Source organism: Pseudoliparis swirei, chromosome 12, assembly GCF_029220125.1.
Source record: "Pseudoliparis swirei isolate HS2019 ecotype Mariana Trench chromosome 12, NWPU_hadal_v1, whole genome shotgun sequence".
NCBI lineage: Eukaryota > Metazoa > Chordata > Actinopteri > Perciformes > Liparidae > Pseudoliparis > Pseudoliparis swirei.
The window spans coordinates 19,476,695-19,504,604 of NC_079399.1; the positions used below are offsets into that span (position 1 = coordinate 19,476,695).

Sequence of the window (27,910 nt, forward strand, 5' to 3'; positions counted from 1 at the left end):
GTTTAACACCCTTCTCTGCTCTTGCATTCGAGCAGTTACCCACCCACAACTCTAGAGTAGAGACTGTCTGTCCCACGGCCACTTGAATTAAATAAATCAAAAGTAAGCAGAAGAGGAGTCGAGTCGTACACAATAACCTTATACAAATTAACACCATTATTTCAGCAGTGCAAAAAAACAGGACTATTAAATGTAGTCTCCTAAATATTAGATCTCTGTCATCTAAAGCTGTGTTACTAAATGATTTAATATCAGATAATCACATTGATTTATGTTGTCTAACTGAAACATGGCTTCGTCATGACGAATATGTCTGCCTAAATGAATCGACTCCTCCAAGTCATATTAATACTCACATTCCTCGAGGCACCGGTCGAGGAGGTGGAGTAGCAGCCATCTTTGACTCGAGCCTATTAATAAATCCTAAACCTGAATTAAACTACAACTCATTTGAAAGCCTTGTTCTTAGTCTTTCACATCCAACCTGGAAGACACTACAGCCAATTCTATTTGTGATTCTGTACCGGCCACTAGGTCCATATTCAGAGTTTATACCTGAATTTTCAGAATTTATATCAAGCTTGGTTCTTAAAACTGATAGTTATTATTGTAGGAGATTTTAATAATCATGTGGATGTTGATAATGATTGCCTTAGTGCTGCATTCATCTCATTGTTGGACTTGATTGGCTTCAGTTAGAGAGTACAGAAACCCACTCACAGCTAACTATTAGGGACAATATTAATAATCTCTTGCCCTTAACCAGTGCCAATCTGTCCTCAAGTGGAATGGCTTTGGAAACCGCTGTATGCCCTGGTGTATATTTAGATGGCTTTTCTCCCATCAACCGTGACCAATTATCTTCAACGGTTTCTACTTCTAACATGTCTACCTGTCTCTTGGACCCCATCCGGACGAGGCTGCTTAAAGACGTTTTGCCTTTAATTGGCAGCTCTCTATTAGATATTATCAATGTGTCTTTGTTAACAGGCCACGTGCCACATTCCTTCAAAGTAGCTGTAATTAAACCTCTCCTGAAGAAGCCCACTCTGGATCCAGAGGTGTTGGCTAACTACAGACCGATCTCTAACCTCCCCTTCCTCTCCAAGATCCTTGAGAAAGTGGTCGCAAATCAGTTGTGTGACTTTCTGCATCATAATAGTTTATTTGAGGAGTTTCAGTCAGGATTTAGAAAACACCACAGCACAGAGACAGCACTGGTGAAAATTACAAATGACCTCCTAATGGCATCAGATAAAGGACTCATCTCTGTACTGGTCTTATTAGACCTTAGTGCTGCATTCGACACCATTGACCATGACATCCTATTATAGAGACTGGAGCAGTCGATTGGCATTTCAGGCACCGCACTAAGTTGGCTTAAATCCTATTTATCAGATCGATCTCAGTTTGTATTTGTAAACGATGAAGCCTCGATAACCACCAACGTTAGTCACGGAGTTTCACAAGGTTCTGTGCTTGGACCAATTTTATTTACCTTATACATGCTTCCTCTGGGCAATATTATCAGGAAACTTTCATTGTTATGCAGATGATACTCAACTATATCTATCGATAAAACCAGAGGAGACCAACCAACTAAGTACAATTCAAGCATGTCTTAAAGACATACAAACATGGATGACCTGCAACTTCTTGATGTTAAACTCAGACAAAACCGAAGTAATTTTACTCGGCCCTGAGCACCTCAGATCAATTATCTGGTGATGTGGTTTCTGTAGATGGCATTGCTCTAGCATCCAACACCACTGTAAAGAATCTCGGCGTTATCTTTGATCGGGACTTGTCCTTTAACTCCCACGTAAAGCAAATCTCAAGGACTGCATTCTTTCATCTACGTAATATTTCAAAAATCAGGCACATCTTGTCTCAAAAAGATGCAGAAAAATTGGTTCACGCGTTCGTTACTTCGAGACTGGATTACTGCAACTCCTTATTATCAGGCTGCTCTAATAAGTCTCTTAGGTCCCTCCAGTTGATCCAGAATGCTGCAGCTCGTATTCTCACTAAAACTAAGAAAAGAGAACACATCACTCCTGCACTAGCTCCCCGTAACATCAAGAATCACTTTTAAAATTCTTCTCTTAACCTACAAAGCCTTGATTGGTGATGCACCATCATATCTTAAGGAGCTTGTAGTACCATATTGCCCGACTAGAGAGCTGCGCTCACTAAATGCGGGACTACTTGTAGTTCCTAGAGTCTTAAAATAGAATGGGAGCCAGAGCCTTTAGTTATCAAGCTCCTCTTTTATGGAACCAGCTTCCAATTTCAGTCCGGGAGGCAGACAGTCACCTCATTTAAGAGTAGACTTTAGACTTTCCTCTTTGACAGAGCTTATAGTTAGGGCTGAATCAGGTTTGCCCTGGTCCAGCCCCTGGATATGCTGCTATAGGCTTATAGCTGCTGGGGGACGTTTTAGGATGCACTGAGCACCTATCTCCTCTTTTTTTCTTTCCTTAGAGATGAATTTTCATCTCTCCATCACACATTACTAACTCTGCTTTCTCCCCGGAGTCCTTTTGACTTCACGTCTCATAGGGTCCGATGACCCTATGAGACGGCATAGATCCTATCTGGCTGATGGATCATCGAGGTCTGGGTCGTGGAATTCCTGCTACCGACTACGCCACTGGCCTGTTGAGACTCCGCCCACTGTTGAGACTCCGCCCACTCCTCTCTACCTCCATCTGCCAGATGGATCGTGGAATACGCCTACTATGAACTATTCATACACTCTGTCATATTCATTGAATGTATTTTAACTCTAAATCTGTCCTTCTGTACACATTACATCTATTGCACCTGTCCATCCTGGAGAGGGATCCTCTTCTGTTGCTCTCCTGAAGGTTTCTTCCATTTTTCCTCCTAGAGGGGTTATTTGGGAGTTTTTCCTGGTCCGATGTGAGGTTTTGGGGCAGGGATGTCTATGTCTACAGATTGTAAAGCACTCCGAGACAAATTTGTAATTTGTGAAATTGGGCTATACAAATAAACTGAATTGAATTGAATTAAAGTCTTTGTTGAAAAACATATGCTGAGTCAGACTCTTAACCTCCGTCTCTTTGTCGTCACACGTCTCATGTTCTTCCACCGTCCATCTCATTATCCCGTCCTTTTACTGCTGATTGGCGCCTTGTTGCAGTGCGCGATTCATTTCTAATCGCGTGTATGGAGCTGTGTGTGTGTAAGATTAATAGGGAGTTGAAGGGTCTTTGTACAATACCAGTATGGATAAGCGACTTCATCCAGCTGATCTATCTCTCTCCCTCTCTAACACTTACACAAAGCATGTTGTTAATCCCTCTCCACTGCTGATACAAGTCATTAACATCCTGTGGAGTCAGCCACTCGGTCCACTCTGATTAATGCCAGGCTACTTCTTCTGCCCTCGCTCTCAGTCCCCAACCTCTTCAGCTCTTTTCTATCCCCACATTCCCCATTTTCAGCCGACATGCAGTTATTAACCGTTCAGGGCAGGTAGTTCTATTTTTAGATGGCAAAGAACCCTATAACTCTCACAAGAGGGAACTTTTTTGAGGTCCTTGACAGACAAGTTGGTCAAGCGTAAGCCAGCATAAGCAATGTCAGATATAGGTCCTTGAAGTGTTTGAGACGGTGGTGTGCTTTTCTAGTTTTTGTTAAGAGCCTAATGTCAGATTTAAAACCAATGAGTGTGTTGTTGTGGCTGGATTTCTTCCTTTTTGGTCCATTCTGACTAATCTCTTAACCTGATGCTTATAAACTTGTTTCTCTCTCCTATCTAACTGCTGGTGAGACGCCACAGGGTACTCACCCACTGGACCTCAGTAATCAAACACCCACAGAACACAGAGTTTGGATCAGAGTTCAATTCACATAGATTTATTTGTAACCAACAGTTTCACAAATAAACCTGAGCTGGGTCCGGTATTAAAGACAAGAACCTCCTCCACATCCATCTTTCCCAACCGCCGAACAAACACATTGACATATTATTTATACTATCACACTCATGTGCCGCCTCCGTCCACTCCCTCATTACATATTAGTTTGACCTCTGTCCCAGTCCTAGCCAGTTACTTTAAGGAATGTGGAGGTTTCTTGCCGACGTCTCTCCCCTCGTTACTTCTCTTATCTTATTGTGTCTGAGCCTCCTGGTCCTCGCTCTGCAGTCTCCTCTCTACCGGTTAAGACTGGAGAAGCACAAGGCCGCTGTGTCTATCTATGTCTGGCGTTCTTGAACCTCATCTCAGAGGAAAGAGGTGTGTGTGCCCTCTCATTCATCTTTGTCTAATATAACACAATGGAAAAGTTTACTGCACACTATGTTTATATGTTGTGGAATCACACAATTTGAAACATTTTAACCACCACAGTGTCATTTGCATTCATTGAAAAAAAATTCCCCTAAAAAAAAAACACGATCCTGGAAAGGGTTGGACTGGTTGTCAAGCAATTGGCGTTGGAACAACTGTGCAACCAGAATGAAAAAGCAAAGTTATCTCTGCTGACATTTGGGTACATTTGTAGCTGTCAGTTCTGTCGACCTGGAGAGTTCCTCACTGTAACCGGAGCCTTCGGATGGGCCTTTTGATATTTTGGGTAACCTGCATTTGTTGCAGAATTTTCTCTGTTCGAGTATGTGGCTGACACGAGAGAGCTGCAATGCGCACTGACGGTGGAGCACAGGAGGCCTTGGAGCGTTTTCGTAGGCAGATTGTAAAAATTATTGAATCAAGTCAGCTGTATTAAAAGCTAACGACTTAGTCCCAGAGGCGTACCACCAATGTTTCCAGGCGTGGAGTAAAGGGAATAAGCAGACACACCTTAAATTTGCCTGTGACTTGACAGCTCCTTTTGTGCGCTGGTGTTCTGCGTTAAAGGTTGAGAGTTTTAAGGAGCTGTATGACTTGCTGAAACAGTTTAAAAATTCCATTCCTGAGTGTCATTGCACTCAGGTATGGAGAGCAATACATACCTGAGTGCACTCCCTGGTGGGGGAGGGTGTCTGATCTTTTAATTGTGATGGTGTATGTAAGCTAGTCTGAAGCTAAACACACCTACCTGCCTCAGCGGCCTGTGAAAGGCTATATAGCAGGACTAGTCTTCAGTCTTCAAGTTATTTTGAAGATGAACAAGACATTTTTCAGTTTCAAATAATGACTCGGTTGTTACTTTGGGTGCTGCTTTAGTATCGTTCATGTTTTTATATTAGACATTTTGTGGATGATCAGGTCGAGTTATCATAGTAGCAGTTGCCAAATTGCAGATTCAGCTTGAGCAAAACCTTTGCTTATCGTGTTAAAATCAGGCAGATCATGATGAGTCCCGTGGCTGGGCAGAGCAAGTAAGTGGGCCGCCTTGCAGAAGGGGTCTTCTACCGTGACGATGACAGTGTTCCCTTGTGAGGGTGGCAGGTCTGTCATGAAGTCCAAGGCGGTGTGAGACCAGGGCTGATGTGCAGCGAAGTTTTTGTAATGATTTAAAACAATTTTAATTGTATTTTGTCTATCATCTTAATTATTAAAAGCATCTAATTTTCAGGTCAGTTTACCCTTTAACTGAAATGTTGGTCATATTGGATCCTCTCTGTTGCAACTTTTATTTTTATGATATCAATGGTCTATTTGACACAACAAAAAACGTTTATTAATTTGCAACTGGAAGTTAAATGTCCTGTCACCATATTTTGCCATTCATTGTATTCCAAAGCATTGCTTCACTGCAAAATAAAACTCTTTGACCAGTGGTGGCTGGCCAATAGAGGGCCATGAGGCCTGGCCCCACCCAATTTGAGCCACGAAAAAAAAGTATACAAAAATTAGAATAAGAATATCAATAATATTTATAAATATTGCTGGGGCCGAATCATTTTTGCCCCAGAAGAGACGGGTCTAAGAAGCAGTTTAGCCTATTACTGATTCAAGATATAAATGAGCTTATCAGCGTCCTAAAATAGATTCAGCTTTGGGCCAAAGTCATCTGGTCCAAAGGGTGCATGTTCTCAACAGGTGCTTTTTTAATATGATATGACTGCGGGAGTGGGAGTGCGAGCACTTCTCTTCCGAGAAGACCCGACCCACTAAAATCTCTCCAAGACCCATTTGAAAGAAGAACTTTGGCAGAGAAACTACAGCTGAGCCCAGATCAACTGGACTTAAGACAACAGACTGAAAAAGCGGTGCATGAAGCTTATATAGATCAGTGTATCCGGAAGGTTTTGTCCATGCTTGACAGATCCAGCATGGGGCATCGGCAGGGCCATGCAGGAGGCCAGGTCCTTGAGGCAGGAGGCACAAAAAAGGAGGCAGGAAGCAGGGGCAAGCCCCAGAAACAAGGACCAGTTTCAGATACAGCCAGGTCCTATAAGGCAAGAAGGCACAAAGACTCCATGGAAGAAGTAGAGTTAGTAATTGTGGCAGCTTACTCCAATCTGGCCTCGGCTGCTGACTGACAATCAGTCAGCAGCCGATGCTGCTCATATAAAAAGGGCAGCAGAGCTGGAGGTAGGGAGAGAGGTGAGCAGACGCGTTGTCGAACTGTCTGCTGTGTGTTGACAAATAAATATGTTATCCAACGGAACCTCGCTGTTATCTGGTTATCCTTGGAGCTTTTGGGGGAAACCCACGGGTAGCGGCGTGAGACCTGCTACAGTAATGTGCAATGAAGAGACATACATTTGTCCATAACGAGCGAGGCGAGAGGAGCTCAGTGTATTCTAAAAAGTCCCCCAGGAGCCTATACGCCTATAGCAGCATATCTAGGGGCTGGACCAGGGTAAACCTGAGCCAGTCCTAACTATAAGGGCTATTTAAAAGGAAAGTCTTAAGTGTAGTCAAATATGGTGACTGCGTCTGCCCCCCAGACTGAAAGTGGAAGCTGCATGGTTCCATAAAAGAGGAGCTTGATAACTGAAGGCTCCGGCTCCATCCTACCTTTTAGGACTCTAGGAACCACAAGTAGCCCCGCATTTAGTAAACACAGCTCTCTAGTGGGGCAATATGGTCCTATAATCGCCTTAAGATATGATGGTGCATCAACAATCAAGGCTTTGTAGGTGAGGAGAAGAATTTTTAATGTGATTCTTGATGTTACAGGGAGCCAGTGTATCGGGTCAGATCAGTCTCAATAATTGCAAATGCACACAGACTCAAATGCAAAGATTCACAAATATATATACAGGACTCTCAGAAAATTAGAATATTGTGATAAAGTTCTTTATTTTCTGTAATGCAATTAAAAAAACAAAAATGTCATGCATTCTGGATTCATTACAAATCAACTGAAATATTGCAAGCCTTTTATTCTTTTAATATTGCTGATTATGACTTACAGCTTAAGAAAACTCTAAAATCCTATCAAAATTTTAATATTTCCTCAGACCAAGTAAAAAAAAAGTTTATAACAGCTGAGTGTTTGTCAAGGCTCAGGAAACCCTTGCAGGTGTTTCGAGTTAATTAGACAATTCAAGTGATTTGTTTAATACCCTACTAGTATACTTTTTCATGATATTCTAATATTTAGAGATAGGATATTTGAGTTTTCTTAAGCTGTAAGCCATAATCAGCAATATTAAAAGAATAAAAGGCTTGCAATATTTCAGTTGATTTGTAATGAATCCAGAATGCATGACATTTGTTTATTTAATTGCATTACAGAAAATAAAGAACTTCATCACAATATTCTAATTTTCTGAGACAGTCCTGTATATGCACACAGGATTTACAAATACATTCCAATGTACATATTAATACATTATGATTTGTTTGTTTGTCGATCGTACTGAATTTGTTTGAATTGCTACACATTTGAACAATACCAGAGACGCGTTCCGATTTATAATTTTTTTTACCTGGCCCGCCCGCTGCCGTTGAGATTGCAGTGAAACGTGGAGTGGTGCTCTTCGCAATAGAACATCTTTGATGGGACGTGTCGTGTCTCGGCCAATCAGCATTCAGATGTCCACAGCGTTTGGGAAGTTAGGTTAGCTTGAATGTTAGTCCGCTACATCTGCTGCTGTCACGCTGCACGGTGTAGCGATACTAACGAAGTACCTGTACATTAAAAACGATGTGAATTAGCATATTTTTAGTATCGATACTTCATTAAAAGAGCGATCAGAGCGCACACGCTGCTCCGCTCCGTTAAATGCCGTCTGCACGCGCAGCGCTCACAGAGTAGCGCGCGCATCGCTCAGCCGTGATGCGCGCACACAGGTGAGCACATTTTCACTAGCTGCAGAAGCAGTCCGGGGACGATTACCAGGCCAAGGGGCGCGCTCTGAAGGGCGGGCCGGAGGACATGAGCGGGGAGCTAGGGGACCGGGCTCAGGAGAGGAAGTCACAGGGGTACCGGGGTCTGGGGATGGGGGCTCTGTGGGACCAGGAGACGAGACATGGGGAACCGGGGCTGGACGGGACGGTTCACGGGGAACTGGGGCTGGATGGGACGGAGGCGGGATGGGGAGAACCGTAGCTGTGCAGGACGGAGGCGGAACACCGGGGACTGGAACATCGGGGACTGGAACCGGTGATGGAACACCGGGGACTGGAACATCGAGGGCTGGACCCGGCGGCGGAACACCGGGGTCTGGAGCCGGTGACGGAACATCGGGGGCTGGAACCGGCGACGGAACACCGGGGACTGGAACATCGGGGGCTGGAGCCGGCGGCGGAACACCGGGGACAGGAGCCGGTGACGGAACACCGGCGACTGGAACCTCGGGGTCTGGACCCGGCGGCGGAACACCGGGGTCTGGAGCCGGTGACGGAACACCGGGGACTGGAACATCGGGGACTGAAACCGGTGATGGAACATCGGGGACTGGAACATCGGGGGCTGGAGCCGGCGGCGGAACACCGGGGACAGGAACCTCGGGGTCTGGAGCTTGTGACGGAACACCGGGGACTGGAACCGGCGATGGAACACTGGGGACTGGAGCTGGCGTCATTGACTCCAGGGCCCGGAGGGACTCCCACATCTCCTCGAGAAGAACATGAGCCTAAGCTGGCCAGGCAGGAACCGTGCAGCGGAAACTGAAGGCTGGGTCCATTATTGGTGGCTTCGTTCTGTCATGATAAGTCACGGATGTCGCAGAGAGAGAGGACCCAAATGCCGACATTACTGCAAAAAACAATCTTTAATCCAACAAACCAGAACGGACGACAAAAACGCTGACCAAACAGTACGAAGCCAGACTGGGAATGAGACGAACAGGGTTTACATACACAGGCAGGCGGAGGTGATTGGACAACGGGGAACGAGACACAGGTGAACACAATGAAGTCAGGACCAGCAATCACACAGAAGGAAACAATCAGGGCCAGGGCAGACAATCACAGGGAGACAGACGACACAAGGCCTTCAAAACAAGACACAAACTCCAGATCATGACAGATAGAATGATTCGATTGAAAAAGATGCATAGTTATCCTTCAACGGGTGCAACACTGCAGTTCTATCAGTTCCATTTGGATCGCCTCTGGGACCTCGGAAGCGTCAATGGTGAATGGAGAGCGAAAAAGCGCAAACTCCTTTTCCAGTAAAGTAAAAACCGTGAATCGATTGTCCAACTCATGCCTGAGTCCGGAAAGCAAGTTTGCGTACTGGTCCATACTCTGGTGATTGACAGGCTGAGATTTTAGACAGGGGAAGTGGGCTGCATCTTCCATAACTCCAGTTTACTTTGAAAAGTACGAACACTATCATAATACTCTGTGACGAGTTTGTTGCGGCCCTGCATAGAAACATTCAACACATTTAGGTGTTCCGTAATGTCCACTAAAAAGGCAAGATCCCTGGTCCATTCTGGGTCGTCCAATTCCACCACAGGCTTCCCTTTACCCTGCATGAACTTGGCTATCTCTGTGTGTAGTTTGTAGAAATGTTTGAGCACTGCGCCTCGGCTCAACCAACGCACATCGGTGTGATAGGGAAGGCCATGATGAATGTCGTTTTCCAATAAAAAAGCGTCAAATTGCCTATGGTTAAGTCCTCTGGCTCTGATAAAATTCACAGTCTCAATAACAACACGCATGACATGGTCCATTTTCAGACTCTTGCAGCACAAAGCCTCATGGTGCAGTATACAGTGAAAGTTCCAGAATACTTGCTCTGGATTAGCCGCATTTACCTTTTCTCTCAATTTCACAACTACTCCTGCCTTCCTTCCTATCATAGAAGGCGCACCGTCGGTAGCCACACTGACAGCGCGACTCCAGTCCACCTCCAGGTTGTCCAGGGCCCCGACAAGGCTAACAAACAAGTCGTTAGCTGTGGTGGTGTCTGTCATTGGCACCACTGACACAAACTCCTCAGTGACATTCAGGGAAGCATCCACTCCGCGAATAAATATCGCAAATTGGGCTACATCAGTCACGTCAGTGCTCTCGTCGAGAGCAATAGAGAATGCAATGAAGGACTTAACCTTGTCTTTTAGTTGACTTCAAATCACCAGAAAGTTCCTCAACTCTCTCCGTCACTGTAGGCCTCGATAAGCTTATGTTAGCTAAAGCTTGTCGCTTGTCAGGACACACTAGCTCGGCTACCTTTAACATGCAGGTCTTGACAAATGCACCCTCTGAGAAAGGCTTGGATGCCTTAGCAATTTCCCAAGCGATGATGTAGCTTGCCTTCACTGCCCCTTGAAATGAAATGAAATGTATTGTCATTATAGGTATAACAATTGAGACACTCCTCTTTCAGAAACGGTGCAGTAAAAAATAAATAATAGTTGCAGAAGATATGTATAAAAATAAAACAAACCTTCGTGTGTATCTTGACATTTGGAGAATACTGCTTGCTGTTTCTGTAGCGATGATGCTATCTCGTTTAGCTTTTGAGTCCGAAGTTGCCCTGTGTACTCCGTGTATTTCTTGGCGTGAGTCTCGTAGTGTCTTTTGATGTTATACTCCTTAGCTACAGCCACTTGTTGAGAACAAATAAGACACACGGGTTTGCCTCCTACTTCCCAAAATAAATACTGTTCCTTCCATCTTTCCTGAAAGATGCGACCTTCAGTGTCAACCTTCCTCTTTTTTGAAAACGACATCTCGATCAGCACTACCGGGGCTGCTTCAGCTGAGGCGGGAAGAAGCAACAGACCAATTGACAGATTCCACCGAAAATTTAAAACATTATATATAAAAAAATATATATATTCTCCCCTTATCACCCGCGGACCAGGTGTGACGTGCAGTCGACAGATTAAAAAAATAAAAATAAAAAGAGATAAAAAAAATTCTCCCCTTTTCACCCGCGGGCCGGATGTGACGTACAGTCGGGCCGAGTCCGGCCCTAGGGCCGTAACCCTGGCACCACTGTCATGGAGGGTTTGGGTCAACTTTCCCAGAGGGATAACTTTCAAAATCCCCTTGTACCAATCATCCATAGAGGGGCTATCTTTAGAAATCCAGAGCTTAAGGATAGTCTTTCATGTACAATGCAGTCTTTGTAATATTTTGAATATTCGTTCTCTATCTGTGCTATAGCTCAGGATGTTCAGTGTGTTAACCATAATTGATGTCCATAAATTTTCCTCTGACACTCAATGTCCATCTGCCACTGTTTTCGGATATGGTCAGTGGAGTAATTAAGCTTTAGGCCGAAGGTTAAATGGACATGAGATGAATTTCTTTGGTATGGATTGTGTGAGGATTTCTTCCAGGAAGCACATGTTTGCGGCATCTACGTTTTTTGGTATATGTCTTATTTGTAAATAGCGAAATAAATGGGACGGCAGGAGAGCGTATTTCAGTTTCTCAAACCAGTCCATTGCGTCTCCCTCATAGAGTTTGATAAGCTGGTCCAGACCCTTCTCACGCCAGAGCCTAAACACAGAATCTTGACATGAGGGGAGGGGGGGGGGGGGGGGGAATCCGGATTCCTTCATATGGGAGCCAAGAGTGAAACATTAGTATTTAATCTAAAGTAGACCATTGTTCCAGGTGTTTCATATATTTCATACAATAAAGTTATTTTGCACCTCCAGCTTTGTTCTTTTGTAGTTTACGAAGGGACAGTTCTTGAAAGTGAGAAATCCACAATTTGTCTACTCCATGTCAATCCATGCATTTGTAGCCTCTGGAATCACCCACTCATATGTAACGCATTTGTGCTGCCCAGTAGTAGAACTTTATTTTAGGGACTCCCAGTCCTCCCTGCTGCTTGCTTTTCTGTAGTTTACTTATTTTGATTCTAACCTTTTTGCCTTGCCAGATGAATTGTGTGAATATTTTATCCAAGTCAATGAAGATGCTGTTTGGAAATGAATTTGGCAGCATCTGTAGGGGGTACAGTAACCTAGGCAGTATATTCATTTTGAGCATGGTTATCCTGCCCAGCCAGAAAGCTGGTAGCGTTACCCACCTACTCAAGTCTTCCCTGATGCGATTGAGTTTAACAAGTTTTTTAAGGGAGGGGCCAATTCTAATTCCAAGGCATGTTATCTCTCTGTGACCAATGAAAAGGGAAACCACTGGGTGGCGGAGAGCCTGCAAGGGAGCCAAAAGGCATGGCCTCGGTTTTTAGATAGGTTAGCTTTAAAACGTAATATGTGTCCAAGCTGTTGTAAACATTCAAGTAGATAGTTTAGGGTTACAGGTACTGGAACCCAAAAGCACGACACGTAAACAGGAATGCAGGAGGAGGATCTTTACCTGGTGATTTCAGGCAGGGTCAAAACCGGGTGGTCCGTCAAACAAGGCAAGAAAACAAAAAAGGGGCAGGTAAAAATCTTAAATCGTGTCAACAGGCAAACGGTCGTAACGGGCAGATCAGAATTAAGATTTTGGAATTCGCTGGAGAGTTTGGCAATGACACAAGACAATCTGGCAGAGGACAAGTGGAAGTGAGGGAGCTAAATACTGAGGGACTAATGAGGGGATGGGCTGCAGGTGAGAAGGGCGTGAGGACCAGGTGAAGGGAATGAGAGACAATCAGGTGAGGATGACAGGATCTGGAATGACAGGATAGTTAATTAAACAGGCAGGCAGGATGAATATAACTATGAAGGTGGTGAAGTCGTGACAGAACCTCCCCTTCTAGGGACAGCCCTTGACGTCCCACTGGACTGGTCCGGATAAGCACGGTGGAAGGCCATGATCAGGGAGGGGTCCAGTACGTCACGAGTGGGGACCCATTGTCGCTCCTCCGGCCCATAGCCCTCCCAATCCATGAGGTATTTAAGTACCCTACCCCGTCGCCGAGATTTGAGTAGGCGACATACTGTGTTGATAGGATCCCCGTTGAGGAGCCGGGGGGGTGATGGGGGTCTGGGGGAGGTGTGAAGGGGGCTTTCTTCGACAGGTTTAACCCTGGAGACGTGGAAGGTGGGGTGGACTCTCATGGCTGGTGGTAGACACAGCCGGATGGCTGCAGGATTAATGATCCGTGACACAGGAAACGGGCCCACGAAACGAGGAGCCAATTTCTTGGACTCAACCGTGAGGGGAAGGTCCCGTGTAAACAGCCAGACCCGTTGTCCTGGAGCATACTGAGGCACAGGGAGGCAACGTCTGTTGGCCTACCGTTTGTAGCGCTCGGAAGTGCGCATCAGCATGGCGCGGGCCTGCCTCCAAGTGCGTCTGCACCGCTGGATAAACGCCAGGACTGACGGAACACTGGCTTTTAGTTCCTGCTCCGGGAAGAGTGGGGGCTGATATCCACGGGCACACTGGAGGGGTGAGAGCCCTGTGGCTGAGCTGGAAAGGGTGTTGTCTCAACCCACAGAAGTTCCTTTGACCAGGATTGCGGGTTGCGGGAGGAGAGGCATCGTAACGCTGTCTCCATCTCCTGGTTCATGCGTTCCGCCTGTCCATTAGATTGAGGATGGAACCCTGACGACAGACTGACTGTGGCCCCAAGTAGCCTGCAAAACTCGGCTCAAAACCGAGAGGTGAATTGTGGGACTCGTTCGGAGACCACATCCATGGGCAGATCGTTCAAGCGAAACCTGTAACAGAATCTCGGCCATTTCCTTGGCGGTAGGCAATTTTGTTAGTCGGATAAGCCAAGCAGATTTGGAAAATCCATCAATGACTGTGAGGAGAACTGTGTTACCTAGCGGGAGGTCTTGTGCTGAGCGCAGATTTGGCAAGCACTAATGAATCCCTTGGTGTCTTCCTCCATGGACGGTCACTAAAAGCGTTGTTTGAGCATTGCTAGTGTGCGTCGGATCCCAGGATGGCAAGCAAGGCGGGGAGAGTGACCCAACTGGAGCACCTGCGAACGGAGGTGAGCAAGAACAAACAAAAGGTTAACCGGGCAAGCACTGGGAGCAGGATGTTCGGCATTGGAACGTTTTACCCTGTCCTCCACCTCCCAGGTTACTGTACCAATAACACACTCTGGAGGGAGGATACCTTCAGGGTGAAAAGGAGAGCTCTCAGGCTGGATCTGATGGGACAAGGCGTCGGGTTTGATGTTCTTGGAGCCTGGTCTGTAGGAGAGCAAAAAATCAAAGTGATTGAAGAAAAGTGCCCACCTAGCTTGACGAGAGGTTAGTCATTTGGCCGAGCGGATGTATTCCAGATTATTTTGATCCGTCCAGACCACAAACTGCTGCTCCGCTCCCTCCAAACAGTGTCTCCACTCCTCCAATACCAGTTTGACCGCCAACAACTCCCAGCTCCCAATGTCGTAGTTCCTCTCTGCAGGGGACAGCTTCCGGGAGAAGAAGGCACATGGGTGAACCCTTTGGTCCTTAGCCGACCGCTGAGAAAGGACTGCTCCTACTCGCGTCCACCTCCACGATAAAATGCCGGGCAGAATCTGGAAACATGAGGATGGGAGCAGAGGTAAAACGGGACTGTGGCAGCCGGCTCCAATTTGGCCTCGCCTTCTGGCTGGTTGTTAATCAGTCAGCTGCTCTGACTGATTGGCAATCAGTCTTCAGCCGACGCCAGCCTGATAAAAGCTCTCAGTTGAGAGTGGAGAGAGGAAGAGGTGAGCAGAGGCGCAGTCTTGCTGTCTGCTGTGACAAAGAAAGTATGTTATCTAACGGAACCTCGTTGGTGTCTGGTAATCCTTGGAGCTTTTGGGGGAAACCCACAGGTAACGGCCCGGAAGCTGTTACAGTGGAGCCCAACGTGGGGCCCCCGGAAAGAAAAAAGCACCTGGAAGGGATGGATCCAGACAAGCCAGAGGAGCCGTTAAGCGGCTGGGAGCAGATGCTCGAGCGGGTCGCAGCGATGTGGCGGGACCAGGCCGAGGCTAACCGCCAGCTCCTGGAGGGCCTCCAGGACCTACGCCATCGGGCAGCTGGGGATGGTCACTGCCTCCCATGACCCGTCGGAGCTGCCGACCCCCGTTCCCCAGGACCCGTCGGAGCTGCCGACCCCCGTTCCCCAGGACCCGTCGGAGCTTCCGACTACCCCTGTTCCCCGGGATCCGTCGGCGGAAGGCCGACCCCTGATCCCCAGGTCCCGTCGGCGGCGCCAGCTACCCCTGCCCCGTCTCCATCCCGGCCGGTCCCAGTTCCCCGTTCCGGCGGACTTCAGCTCCCCGTCCCCCTGTCCCGGCCGACCCCAGAGCTTCCTCCTGTGCCCGGTCCCCCAGAGCCCCCTCCTCCGCCCAAGCTCTCATGGTGGGGAGGGGGAGTAGGTTAGGCCGAATGGAGCCCCCGCCTAAATCGGGTGGTGGGGATGTGTGGCAGCTGGCTCCAATTTGGCCTCGGAGCTGGCCTGATAAAAGCTCTCAGTTGAGAGTATAGAGAGGAAGAGGTGAGCAGAGGCACAGTCTTGCAGTCTGCTGTGACAAATAAAGTATGTTATCTAACGGAACCTCGTTGGTGTATGGTGAGCTTTTGGGGGGAAACCCACGGGTAACTGCCCGGAAGCTGTTACAGGGACTTTAACTCACTGAAAGCCTCTGCGGCCGCAGATGACCACGAGTTGGGATTTGAGAGAAGTGAGGGGGGTAGCCACGGAACTGTAGTTACGAATGAACCGCCGGTAGAAGTTGGCAAAAGCCAAGAAAGCATTGAAGTTCCCTCCGTATGACAGGCACAGGCCAGTCAGCGACTGCTCTCGTCTTGGCAGAGTCCATCCGGATATCCCCAGCATAGATGACAAAATCCAGGCACGATACCGTTGTGGTGTGGAACTCGCACTTCTCTGCTTTTACGAAGAGGTTGTTCTTCAAAAGCCTTTGGAGGACTTGACGTACATGCACCACATGTTCCTGTGGAGACTTCGAAAAGACAAGAATGTCATCCAGATACACAAACGCTAACATTGAGCAGATCCCGGAGAACCTCATTGATCAACCCCTGGAAGACTGCAGGAGCATTGATGAGGCCGAACGACATAACTAAATACTCATAATGTCCACTAGGAGTATTAAAGGCAGTCTTCCATTCATCCTCCTCTCAAATTCTTACCAAATGGTAAGCATTACGGAGATCGAGCTTGGAAAAAATGGTAGCACCTTGTAGCAGCTCAAATGAAGTGGAGATAAGGGGAAGAGGGTACCTGTTCTTGACAGTAATGTCATTGAGTCCTCTATAGTCTATGCACAGCCGCAGGCTCTTGTCCTTTTTACTAACGAAGAAAAACCCAGCCCCCGCAGGAGACGAAGATGGTCTAATGAGACCTGCAACCAGAGGGTTGTTATATTTCTCCATGGATTTAGTCTCTGGAGCAGATAGTGAAAACAGTCTACCCCTGGGAGGGGTTGTACCTGGAAGCAGGTCAATGGCACAGTCGTATGGACGATGCGGCGGCAACGATCTGGCCCGGGTCTCGTTAAATACCCCCTTCAGATCAAGGTATTCCTTGGGAACCCCGGAAATATCTGTAAAGTCAGAGGGGACAACCCGACTAGGAGCCAACGATGAAACAATTTAGGCATACAGCATAGCAATGAGCACTTCACTGCAATAGTTCCTGAAGCCCAGTTAATGTGTGGATTATGTCTCCTAAACCACAGATAGCACAAAATGACCGGTTGTTGTGGTGAATGGATGAGATGAAAAGAGTGTCTCATTGTGACCTGACACGATCATCGGCAGAGGAGTGGATTGATAAGTGACCCTGCAGAGGAGATGACCGTCTAAAGCCGTGGCGCGGATGGGTTCCGCCAGGGCTATCCCCAGGTTACAAAATGACCACTTTGGCCGCAGTACAGGCATAGATTCTGCTGCAGGTGGCGCTGTCGTTTAGCTGTGGAGAGTCTGGTCCACCCCAGCTGCATAGGCTCAGGAATATCGACCGGACCGCCAAAGCCCCGTTCCGACGGGACCCTGCGAGGATAAGCTGCTTGGTGGAGCGGTATTGGTCGAGCGGCCGGAAAATCCCTCTCCTTTCTCCGTTCCCGCAGACGACTGTCGATACGGATGGAGATAGCGACCAATTCATCCAAACCAGCAGGACGATCTCGAACCGCCAATTCTTCCTTGATGCAGCCCGAAAGGCCGTGGTAGAATGCATCAAGAAGCGAGGCAGCGTTCCAGCGGCTGTCGACTGCGTTGGTGCGGAACTCGATGGAATCTTCCGACACGGGGCTCGCCGACTGCTTCAGCTCTAATAAACCTCGAGCGCTCTTCCCCGTGTGGCGTGATCGAAGACCTTCAGCAGTTCCTCGGAAAACAGCTGGACCGAAGAACAGCTTAACGACTGTCGTTGCCAGTCAGCGGTCCCCCAGTCCCTGGCTCTGCCCGTGAGTAGAGAGACAATGTACGCCATCTGGGACCTCTCTGAGGGAAAGGCAGAAGGCTGAAGCTCAAAGGCGAGAGAGCACTGGACTAGGAATGGCCGACAGGAACCAGGAGCCCCAGAACAACGCTTCGGTGGAGGCAAGCGCGCCTCTGACCCGGGCGCAGTGAGGCGGAGGTCTGGAAGAAACAACGACATCTGGACCCCGAGCAGAGGTTCCGTCCCGAAACGTGTCGGCTGGGTTCATGTTCTGGCCAGATTGTACTGTAAGGGTTACAGGTACTGGAACCCAAAAAGCACAACACGTAAAAAGTAGTGTTGTTACGAGATGTGCCGACGCTTCGAAGCGTGTGTCGAGTAATGGAGGGGGCGTTTCCTCGAAGCGCGTATCGAGAGCCTTTAGTTATCAAGCGCCTCTTTTCTGGAACCAGCTTCCAATTTCAGTCCGGGAGGAAGACACAGTCACCTCATTTAAGAGTAGACTTAAGACTTTCCTCTTTGACAGAGCTTATAGTTAGGGCTGAATCAGGTTTGCCCTGGTCCAGCCCCTTGATATGCTGCTATAGGCTTATTGCTGCCGGGGGACGTTTTAGGATGCCCTGAGCACCTATCTCCTCTTTTTTCTCTCCTTAGGGATGAATTTTCATCTCTCAATCACACGTTACTAACTCTGCTTTCTCCCCGGAGTCCTTTTGACTTCACGTCTCATGGGGTCATCGGACCCTATGAGACGACATAGATCCTATCTGCCTGATGGATCATCGAGGTCTGGGTCGTGGAATTCCTGCTACCGACCACGCCACTGTCCTGTTGAGACTCCGCCCACTCCTCCTCCCCGCTGCCATCTGCCTGATGGATCGTGGAGGTCTCCATCGTGGAACATGCCTCCTATGAACTATTCATACACTGTCATATTCATTGAATGTATTTTAACTATAAATCTGTCCTTCTGTACACATTACATCTATTGCACCTGTCCATCCTGGAGAGGGATCCTCCTCTGTTGCTCTCCTGAAGGTTTCTTCCCTTTTTTCCCCCCCTGAAGGGTTATTTGGGAGTTTCTCCTGATCCGATGCGAGGTTTTGGGGAAGGGATGTCTATGTGTACAGATTGTAAAGCACTCCGAGACAAATTTGTAATTTGTGAAATTGGGCTCATGATTCTAGTTTTTTTTCTTCGTGATATTGCATGCGACACACTGCTTTTCTTCACTGAAATGATCAGTGTGTCAGTTTATCAGAGGGAAAAATGGAGAAACTGTCATTAGAAAGAGAAAAAATAGATTAACTAAATTAGCATTTTTCTGATGGATGGAGATGATAGCCGTTTCTTAATTCAAAGCACACTGAGTACAGACTTGTGTTCTTTTGGAGTCTGGACTTGGGAGTCCAGACTCCGAAGGATGGGAGGACATTTTTTCTGCGATTTCTAACAGCAGCTGACTTGATGACATCACCACATCAGCTGTTCTTGCTCAAGAGTTTACTCTAATTATTCACTGTAAATAATTTTTTACAGTCAAACCAAATATGACAACCATACTTTTTCCATTATCCTTTAAATATCATTTCATTTAGAATTGTGTGTGGATATTTTTTTATCTTGATTTATATACACACAATTCAAAATAAAATAATCATACACATATGGTTGTATATATAATGTGTAAAAAATGAAAACGTGTGTATATATACAGTATATATATAGTTTAGATTATATATAAATATGTGTATATATATATACACAATAAATATGTTATATACATATTTGTATATATATATGTGCGTGTATATATGTGTGTATATATATATTAGGGCTGTGAAACGATTACAAATTGTAATCAAATCACAGGTTTCTGTGGATTAATCATGATTATCACATATTACCGATATTCTCGGTATATTTTTGTGAAAACATAAAGATTTATGACAAGACGGATATATACATTTATACATTATTTTTTTATTCATAAAAAAACAAACCATGGTGCTGCAACTCAGCAGTTATTTAGCAGTTCTCTTCCATATGGAACATTAATATATCTTCATCCTAAACAGAATGTTTAAACAGAACATTTTTCTCTTTTGTCAACCATTAACTACACCATGATACAATCTAAAGGCCCTCCTAGCTAGTTTTCCTTTAACCAGCTGGTGAGGCAAACTAACTGTGGGTTTTCTTCATGAACTGGGGCCATGATGAAAAGGGACGGCCGGGGACATTCGTATTGTGCCGCTAGAGATGAAACTCTTGGCCCGGCGCAAGACGGACGAACGCGAAAGCATTTGTCAAGAATGTTTTCATTAATCAAGAACGAAAGTCGGAGGTTCCGACCATAAACGATGCCAACTAGCGATCCGGTGGCATTATTCCCATGACCCGCCGGGCAGCGTCCGGGAAACCAAAGTCTTTGGGTTCCGGGGGGAGTGACTTTTTTTTTGCTCCGTCCCAATGCACGCACACACAGCTCTGCGGCGCCCGAGACGGAGAGCCGAGAAGTGTTAACGCGACACGTAGAGACAGAATGACATGCTGCTGTGTAGAGACGATCAACAACAGACGTTTAGTTTAATAAAAGAACAAAGACGTACGGCGGAGATTACAGGGGGGCGGCCCAATTTTTTAAAATGTCATGCGATCTACCAATACTACGCCGCGATCGACTGGTAGGTCGCGATCGACGTATTGAGCACCCCTGATCTAGAGGAAGTAAAAGTCGTAACAAGGTTTCCGTAGGTGAACCTGCGGAAGGATCATTTCCGATGAACAGCACGACCGTCTGTATTAGAGCGGGAAATAGTTCAGATTAAATAGGTATATTGAAAACTCATTCTGCGCATGTGTTAAATGCGTTAAAAACAACAACAAATTAATCCTGTAATTTAATCATAACGCGTTATTTTTCACAGCACTAATATATATATATATATACACACACATATACAGTATATGTGTGTGTGTGTCTATATATATATATATTTGTATGTCTATATAGTTATATTACACATGTAATTGTAAACAATTTGGTCAAAAGTAAAAAGACACCGCAATAGTTTAATTTAAACATTAAGTTATGAATCTTAACCCTCAGTCAAACTGATTTAACATTATCTGTGAATAAATAATAAACTCTTTGTGCTCGTTAGATCCTCCAAACCGAATTATGAATCATGTTTAACCGCTACGGAGACGTCAGAGCCAGCGGAGCATTTAAAAAAGTCCTGCCGAGATCAGACTGCTCGGTAGCCGCACAGCGCGCTAACCGCCCGGCGCTGCGGAGCTTACTGAGCGAGCAGAACCTCAAATCTACGGCGCATTTCTTTATTAGGCTGAATCATAACAAACCGACCACAGATTTGATTTTTAAACTACTAACTTCTCGCCTGAAAACATCCTAAAATGACATTCCGTAACTCAACAACAGTAATATTTATAAAAAGTCAACTGTCAGTTGTTTATTTTCTCCTTCGCTATTGTTTCCGGTTACTGGTTCGAATGCATTCTAGGATATCGGCTGGCCAGAGTACGCACAAATCTTCTATGATGCATCCAACGGAAAGTGGGAGGATCAAGTCACAACCAGGTATTTTGACCGTGTTTGCGAGAAGCGAACTTGGAATTGGAACATGTACTCAGGCTGCGACTGATGACTTTGCACGAGTCCACAAGTACAGAAAAGTACGGACAAGAACGCATATTGAGAAACGGCTACTGTTCACTCGGTATGTCAGTTATTAGCCATTATCACGCATCCAATACATCAATGTGTTTAATAACAAGTGACATCAAAACTGGTCTCCAAGGTATTTCTGTGAAATGTTATTTTTCTAAATCTCCTAGCATCATGTTTGGCAAGTGTCCTTGACCTATTCTTTGGGGGAATAAAGTTGTTTGTCTTGTTTCTTCAAAGATTTAAAGTGTAGGCTACTATCCCGCTGCATGCTGCAGCCACAGAACAACAATATGATTCCTTTCGAGTTTTGTTTGCGTCCACCTGGTGGGTTGGAAGTCTAACATTTGCTCTACTTTCAACTTTGTTTTTGTTGTTCACCAGCTTATGAAGAAAGCATCATGAAGTGGCTGTTTAGCACTTGTTCTCGAAGTGAGAACGAACCTAAACAGTAACATGCAAGTGTTTTTTTGAACAGCAGGGGTGCTGTCTTCAAGCAGAAGAAGCTAATTAAAAAGGAAGAGTGCGTCAGATTTAGTGACTATGCAAGCGTGTTGGAGAACTACCGGTAGGGATAGCCGTCTTTAGTAATACAAAACACCAATAGCATCTGGGCTTATTAATACTCTGTGTAACAGTTCGAGGTGGCACACTCGTCATACAGAAACACAATTAGCCCTCCCACCCCGCCAGCAGCAGCCATAGGGCGGCATTGTTGCGATTTGACGGACGCGTGGAAGCGAATGTCCGAGCTGTCCCCTCGCGGCGACAGTGTCAGCACTACTTCCCCATCGACCCGCTCTGCCACACAACCGCTTTGATGGCTATTGAAAACATTCATCAATCTATCGTGAGAGGAAGCTGGCGTGTTGTCGCCGCTTCTCAGTTCTGTAGGAAAACTTCGCTTTTTGTTTAAATCTGTGCCTACATTTATTGCATGTAGGAATACGTTATCACTTTAAGTTGTATTTACACTTTACTGTCTGGTGCTGCTAACGGTCAGAAGTTTGTGCACATTTGGCTCTGTGTGCTCGCCTTCTCCACTGATCAGCGGTTAGCTGTTAGCCGCCGGTCAGCTGTTAGCTCCACCGACCAAGCGGCGCTATCAATTTACTGTGGATTATCCAACGTCACTCCGCTGCTCACGTTTGGACGTCTCCATGCCACGATTCCAGGACTATCCACCTTGTGTTCTGGCTACACTGTTTGCTGCTGCTGTTCTGGCTACATTCCCTGCTGCTGCTGCAGGCGTCATCACAACAAACCACACGTGTGCACCCTGAACAATCTGAGGTCCCTGGTCTGTCTTGACAGTGTCGTTCCCTCCACACCGCCTGCCCCAGCATTCACTAACAGTGCAACATTTATGCTGCAGAATGCTCGCTCAATCAACAATAAAGCTCTACTCATCCATGATATTATCACTGACAGGAAAATTGACTTTCTCTGTCTAACTGAGACTTGGCAAAATCAGCAGGATTTCATGGCACTTAATCAAGCCACTCCACCTGGATATGTCTACATACAAAAGCCTCGCTCCATGGGTCGTGGCGGCGGCCTTGCTGTTACTCTACCAGCTGCCGGTTTGCCACTGAATTCCTGTCACTGTTGGACTGTTTCACCTTCACACAGCATGTTAAAAGTCCCACCCACACTAAAGGCCACACGCTGGATCTGGTGTGCTGCACTGGCACAACTCCCTCCCATCTGCAGTGCCTGGACCTCGCGGTTTCAGACCATCTCGCTGCTCTCTGCACTGTTCCTGTCACCCTGCCCAGGCAACGCACAAAACGTACCATCCAACAAGACAGTGAGTACACCAGCTCTGAACGACCTGATAGCGACCCATCTGGCCTCAGATCCACATGACAGCTCTGCTGATGGGCTGGTTGCCCAATACAACGCCACTTTATCTGGCAGCCTTGACTCCCTCTCTCCCCTGAAAACCCGGACTGTCTCCTATACCCGTCCCGTCTCCTGGTTCACCACTGAACTCCGCACCCAGAAGTCCACCGGCCGTCAACTGGAGAGGCACTACAAAGGATCTGGCCTCACTGTCCACCTTGAGGCTTATAAAGAGCATGTGAGGGCCTACAAAGTAGCTCTCTCCCAGGCCAAAACACAGTACTACTCCACCCTCATTACCAACCAACAAAATCACCCCAGCCTGCTGTTTTCCACCATCAACCGGCTCCTTCACCCCCTCGACCCCTTCCCCCCTCCCCTCAGGTGCCCCCGCCCTCTGCACTCAGTTTCTGGACTTTTTCCAGGACAAAGTCGAGTCCATCCATCAGCAGCTCCTGGTGCCTGCCCACCTCCCTCCAAACAGACCTCAGCCACTGGGCGTGGCTACCTTGGATGTTCGCCTGCCTCAGTGCTCCCTCTCCTTCTTCTACCCTGTATGTGCTTGTGGCAGCTGTCTCCAATTTGGCCTTGGCTGCTGGCTGGTTGTTAACCAGTCAGCAGCCGACGCCGGCCTGATAAAAGCTCTCAGTTGAGAGTGGAAAGGAGAGAGAGTGAGCAAATGCTTGCGGTCTGCTGTGACAAAGAAAGAAATGTTACCAAACAGAACCTTGGTGTCTGGGAATCCTTGGTACTTTGTGGGGAAACCCACGGGTGACGGCCACAGAACCGTTACACTGGAGCCCAACGTGGGGGCCCCCGGGGGGAAAAAAGCAGACGGAAGGAGAAGAGCCGGACCAGCAATGCGGCGGTTTGGGGCAGATGCTGGCCCGGATCGAGGAGATGCGGCGGGCACAGGTGGAGGATTTCCTGGAGGCCCTCAAGGACCCGTCAGCGCTGCTGACCCCCGATCCCCAGGACCCGTCGGCACTGCCGATCCCCAGGACCCACTGCCGACCCCCGATCCCCAGGACCCGTCGGCACTGCCGATCCCCAGGACCCACTGCCGACCCCCGATCCCCAGGACCCGTCGGCACTGCCGAACCCCGATCCCCAGGACCCGATGCTGAACCCCGATCCCCAGGACCCGTCGGCGCTGCCGACCCATGTTCCCCGCGACCCCTGATCCCCGGGTCCCGTCTCCATCCCGGCCGGTCCCAGTTCCCTGTCCCGGCGGGCTTCAGCTCCCCATCCCGGGCAACCCCAGAGCCCCCTCCTCCTGTGCCCGGTCCCCCAGGGGCCCCTCCTCCGCCCAAGCGCTCATGGGGGGGGGGGGAGTAGGTTAGGCCCGGCCTAAATTGGCTGTCTCCAATTTGGCCTCGGCTGCTGGCTGGTTGTTAGTCAGCAGCCGACGCTGCTCATATAAAAGTGTAGCAGAGCTGGAGTTGGGAGGAAAGTGAGCAGGCGCAGGCTTGCGGTATGCTGTGTGTTGTATGTTGGCAAATAAAATATGTTATCGAATGGAACCTCCTTGTTCGTGAATGATCCTTGGAGCTTTTCCCCCGGGGAAAAAAAAGCACCTGGAAGGGATGGAGCTAGAACAGCCAGAGGAACATTCGCCGGCTGGGAGCAGATGCTCGAGCGGGTCGCAGCATTGCGGCGGGACCAGGCCGAGGCTAACCGCCAGGTCCTGGAGGCGAGGCAGACCTACGCCCTCGGGCAGCTGGGGCTGGTCACTGCCTCCTGTGACCCATCAGCGCTGCCGACCCCCGATCCCCAGGACCCGTCAGAGCTGCTGAACCCCGAGCCCCAGGACCCGTCGGAGCTGCCGACCCCAGGACCCGTCGGACCTGCCGACCCCCGTTCCCCAGGACCCGTCGGAGCTGCCGATCCCCAGGACCCGTCGGAGCTGCCGACCCCCGTTGCACAGGACCCGTCGGAGCTGCCGATCCCCAGGACCCGTCGGAGCTGCCGACCCCCGTTGCACAGGACCCGTCGGAGCTGCCGACACCCGAGCCCCAGGACCCGTCGGTGGAAGGCCGACCCGTGTTCCCAGTGACCCGTCGGTGCTGCCGACCCCTGATCCCTGGGTCCCGTCGGCGGCGCCAGCTACCCCTGCCCCATCTCCATCCCGGCCGGTCCCAGTTCCCCGTCCCCCGGATCCCAGTTCCCCGTCCCCCCGGGTCCCAATTCCCCGTGCCCCCGTCCTGGCCGTGACAGGACGGGGGGATGACAGCATCAACTACCGACCGATCTCCAACCTTCCTTTCCTGAGTAAAACTCTGGAAAGAGCAGTGGCCTCCCAACTCCATCAACATATGGCCAACCATGAGCTCTACAAAACATTTCAATCTGGCTTCAGACCACACCACAACACAGAGACCACCCTCATCAAAATCACAAATAACCTCATCATCGCTGCAGATTTTGGTCACATCAGCATCCTCATCCTCCTGGACCTCTCAGCTGCCTTCGACAGTCTCCCACACCATCCTCCTCACCCGCCTATCTGACTACCTTGGCCTCACCGGTTCTGCTCTCTCCTGGTTTCAGTTCTACCTCACAAACAGAAAAGAGTTTGTCACCATCAGAGACTCCAGTTCCACCCCGGCCCCAGTCAACCATGGCGTACCTCAAGGCTCTGTGCTGGGACCCCTCCTCTTCACCATCTACATGCTCCCCCTTGGTCAGATCATCCGCCACCACGGTCTCAGCTTTCATTCATTTGCTGACGACACACAACTATATCTCAGCACCAAACCATCCACCCAGCTACCCCCACAGTCACTTGTAAACTGCCTACATGCAATAAAAATCTGGATGTCATCTAACTTCCTAAAACTCAACAGCAACAAAACCAAGCTCATGGTTGTGGCTCCCAAGGCCCTGCTCCGGAAGGTTGGAGATCTCCACCTGGGCGTTGACGGCTTATCCTTCTCCCCATCCTCGGAAGTCCGCAACCTGGGTGTCATCCTAGACCGAACACTATCATTCCAGTCTCATATCAGGTTCATCACCAAATCCGCCTTCTTCCACCTCAAAAACATCTCACGTCTCCGGCAATCACTCGGACTCTGTGGCAGAAACCCTCATCCACGCTTTCGTCACCTCTCGTTTGAACTAGTGCAATGGAGTTCTGTCCGGGGTTCCCAGCAAAGCCCTGAACAGGCTCCAGTATGTGCAAAACTCGGCTGCCAGGGTTCTCACCCGCACTAAGCCCTGGCAGCACATCACTCCCACCCTCATCCACCTCCACTGGTTCCCGGTCAAGTCCCGCATCACCTACAAAATCCTCCTCCTCACCTACAAATCCCTCAATGCCCTGGCTCCTCAGTATTTATCTAACCTCCTCCACCCTTACACACAGACCCGGAACCTTAGATCCTCAGGCACGGGTCAGCTCTCCATTCCTCACACAAGACGGAGACCTTTTGGGGACAGAGCCTTCAGTGTGACAGCCCCCACACTTTGGAACTCTCTCCCCATAGAGCTCCGCAACGCACCATCTCTGGACACCTTCAAAAGACTCCTCAAAACCCACCTCTTCACCAAGGCCTACGGCCCCTAGCTTCTGTTACATTTGTTGTGTTAATGTATGTCTTTGTTAAGCGTCCTTGGGTTTCATGAAAGGCGCTATATAAATCCAAGCTATTATTATTATATATGGATCCAAATGCACCACAAGTTTCCAGAGATCTACGACCATTATTTTTGAACCACCCGAAACAGCAGGCGGAGTTAGACAGTCAGGATCAAAAGGCTGGTGGGTTCACCGGGAGTCGAGCAAGGCGGGTTGAACCGGGTCAGGCAGGGTCGGTGAGAGGAGATTAGACCGTGAGAGAGTGCGAGAGAGTCTGGCATGAAAAAACAAGGAAATAAAGAGAGAAACATCTGGCACAGTATGTCTGGAAGGGAGGGGCCTGAATAGGAACTTGATTAGTGATTAGAGGCAGGTGAGTGAACAGGTGAAGGAAGTTAAACTGACGAGGTGGGAGGGACTGAAAAATAGAGCAAGGAGGGTATGGAGCTGAACTGTGACACTCTGGTCTTTCATCATTTAGCACGTGGCCCTTTTAAAACAGTTTTGGTACCCACCCCTACCTCTGGCCGGTGTTCAGAACATGGAGGACGCTGTGAAGAGGTCGCTCTTGTAAAAATGAATGGCTCTTTCTAATCTTACGAAAACACAATAACCTTTCGAGGTGATTATATGCTAATTACCATTAAAATACTGTTCTTTGACAACATTTCCCTCTCAGAAAGTGACTACTGCCATTGCTTTTGCTAAAGCGTTTACTTTGGTGGGACTCACCTTTTACTTACCAGCTGGTCATGCAGGATAGGGGCTGGAAATTATAGGATTTTCAATCAGATACTGATGTCAATAACTGTCATTAGAACTCATTGTGTATTCTCAAGGTGTAAAAAGCAACACTGCAGACTACTTATTTGAGTGTTTGTCACCAATTAAATATGAACGTTAAACCCTTTAGAGGCCGGACTACATCACCAGGTTGTGCTAGGTCTTGTCGTGATTCCATTTAATGATTTGTCCTGGACGCCTCCTTGCAGAGGAGGACCGGACAAGACTTCAAATTACAAACTTGACCTCTTCGGTTACAATAAATCCTATCTGGACAAGCCTTTTATATAACACTTGGTATTTTACTGTCTGTCTTTGCTCGGGGGGGGGGGGGGGGGGGTGTAGCGTAAATGTCAAACTAACCATCAGCAGAGTTTGGTG

At 48.0% G+C, this 27,910-nt stretch overlaps 2 pseudogenes; both read left to right on the forward strand.

Annotated features, from left to right (window-relative positions):
* The first annotated feature begins 1,502 nt into the window (after window positions 1-1,502).
* Window positions 1,503-18,427, forward strand: LOC130202319 (uncharacterized; annotated as a pseudogene).
* Window positions 18,428-24,799: 6,372 nt separating this feature from the next.
* Window positions 24,800-26,734, forward strand: LOC130203046 (uncharacterized; annotated as a pseudogene).
* The last annotated feature ends 1,176 nt before the right edge of the window (window positions 26,735-27,910 follow it).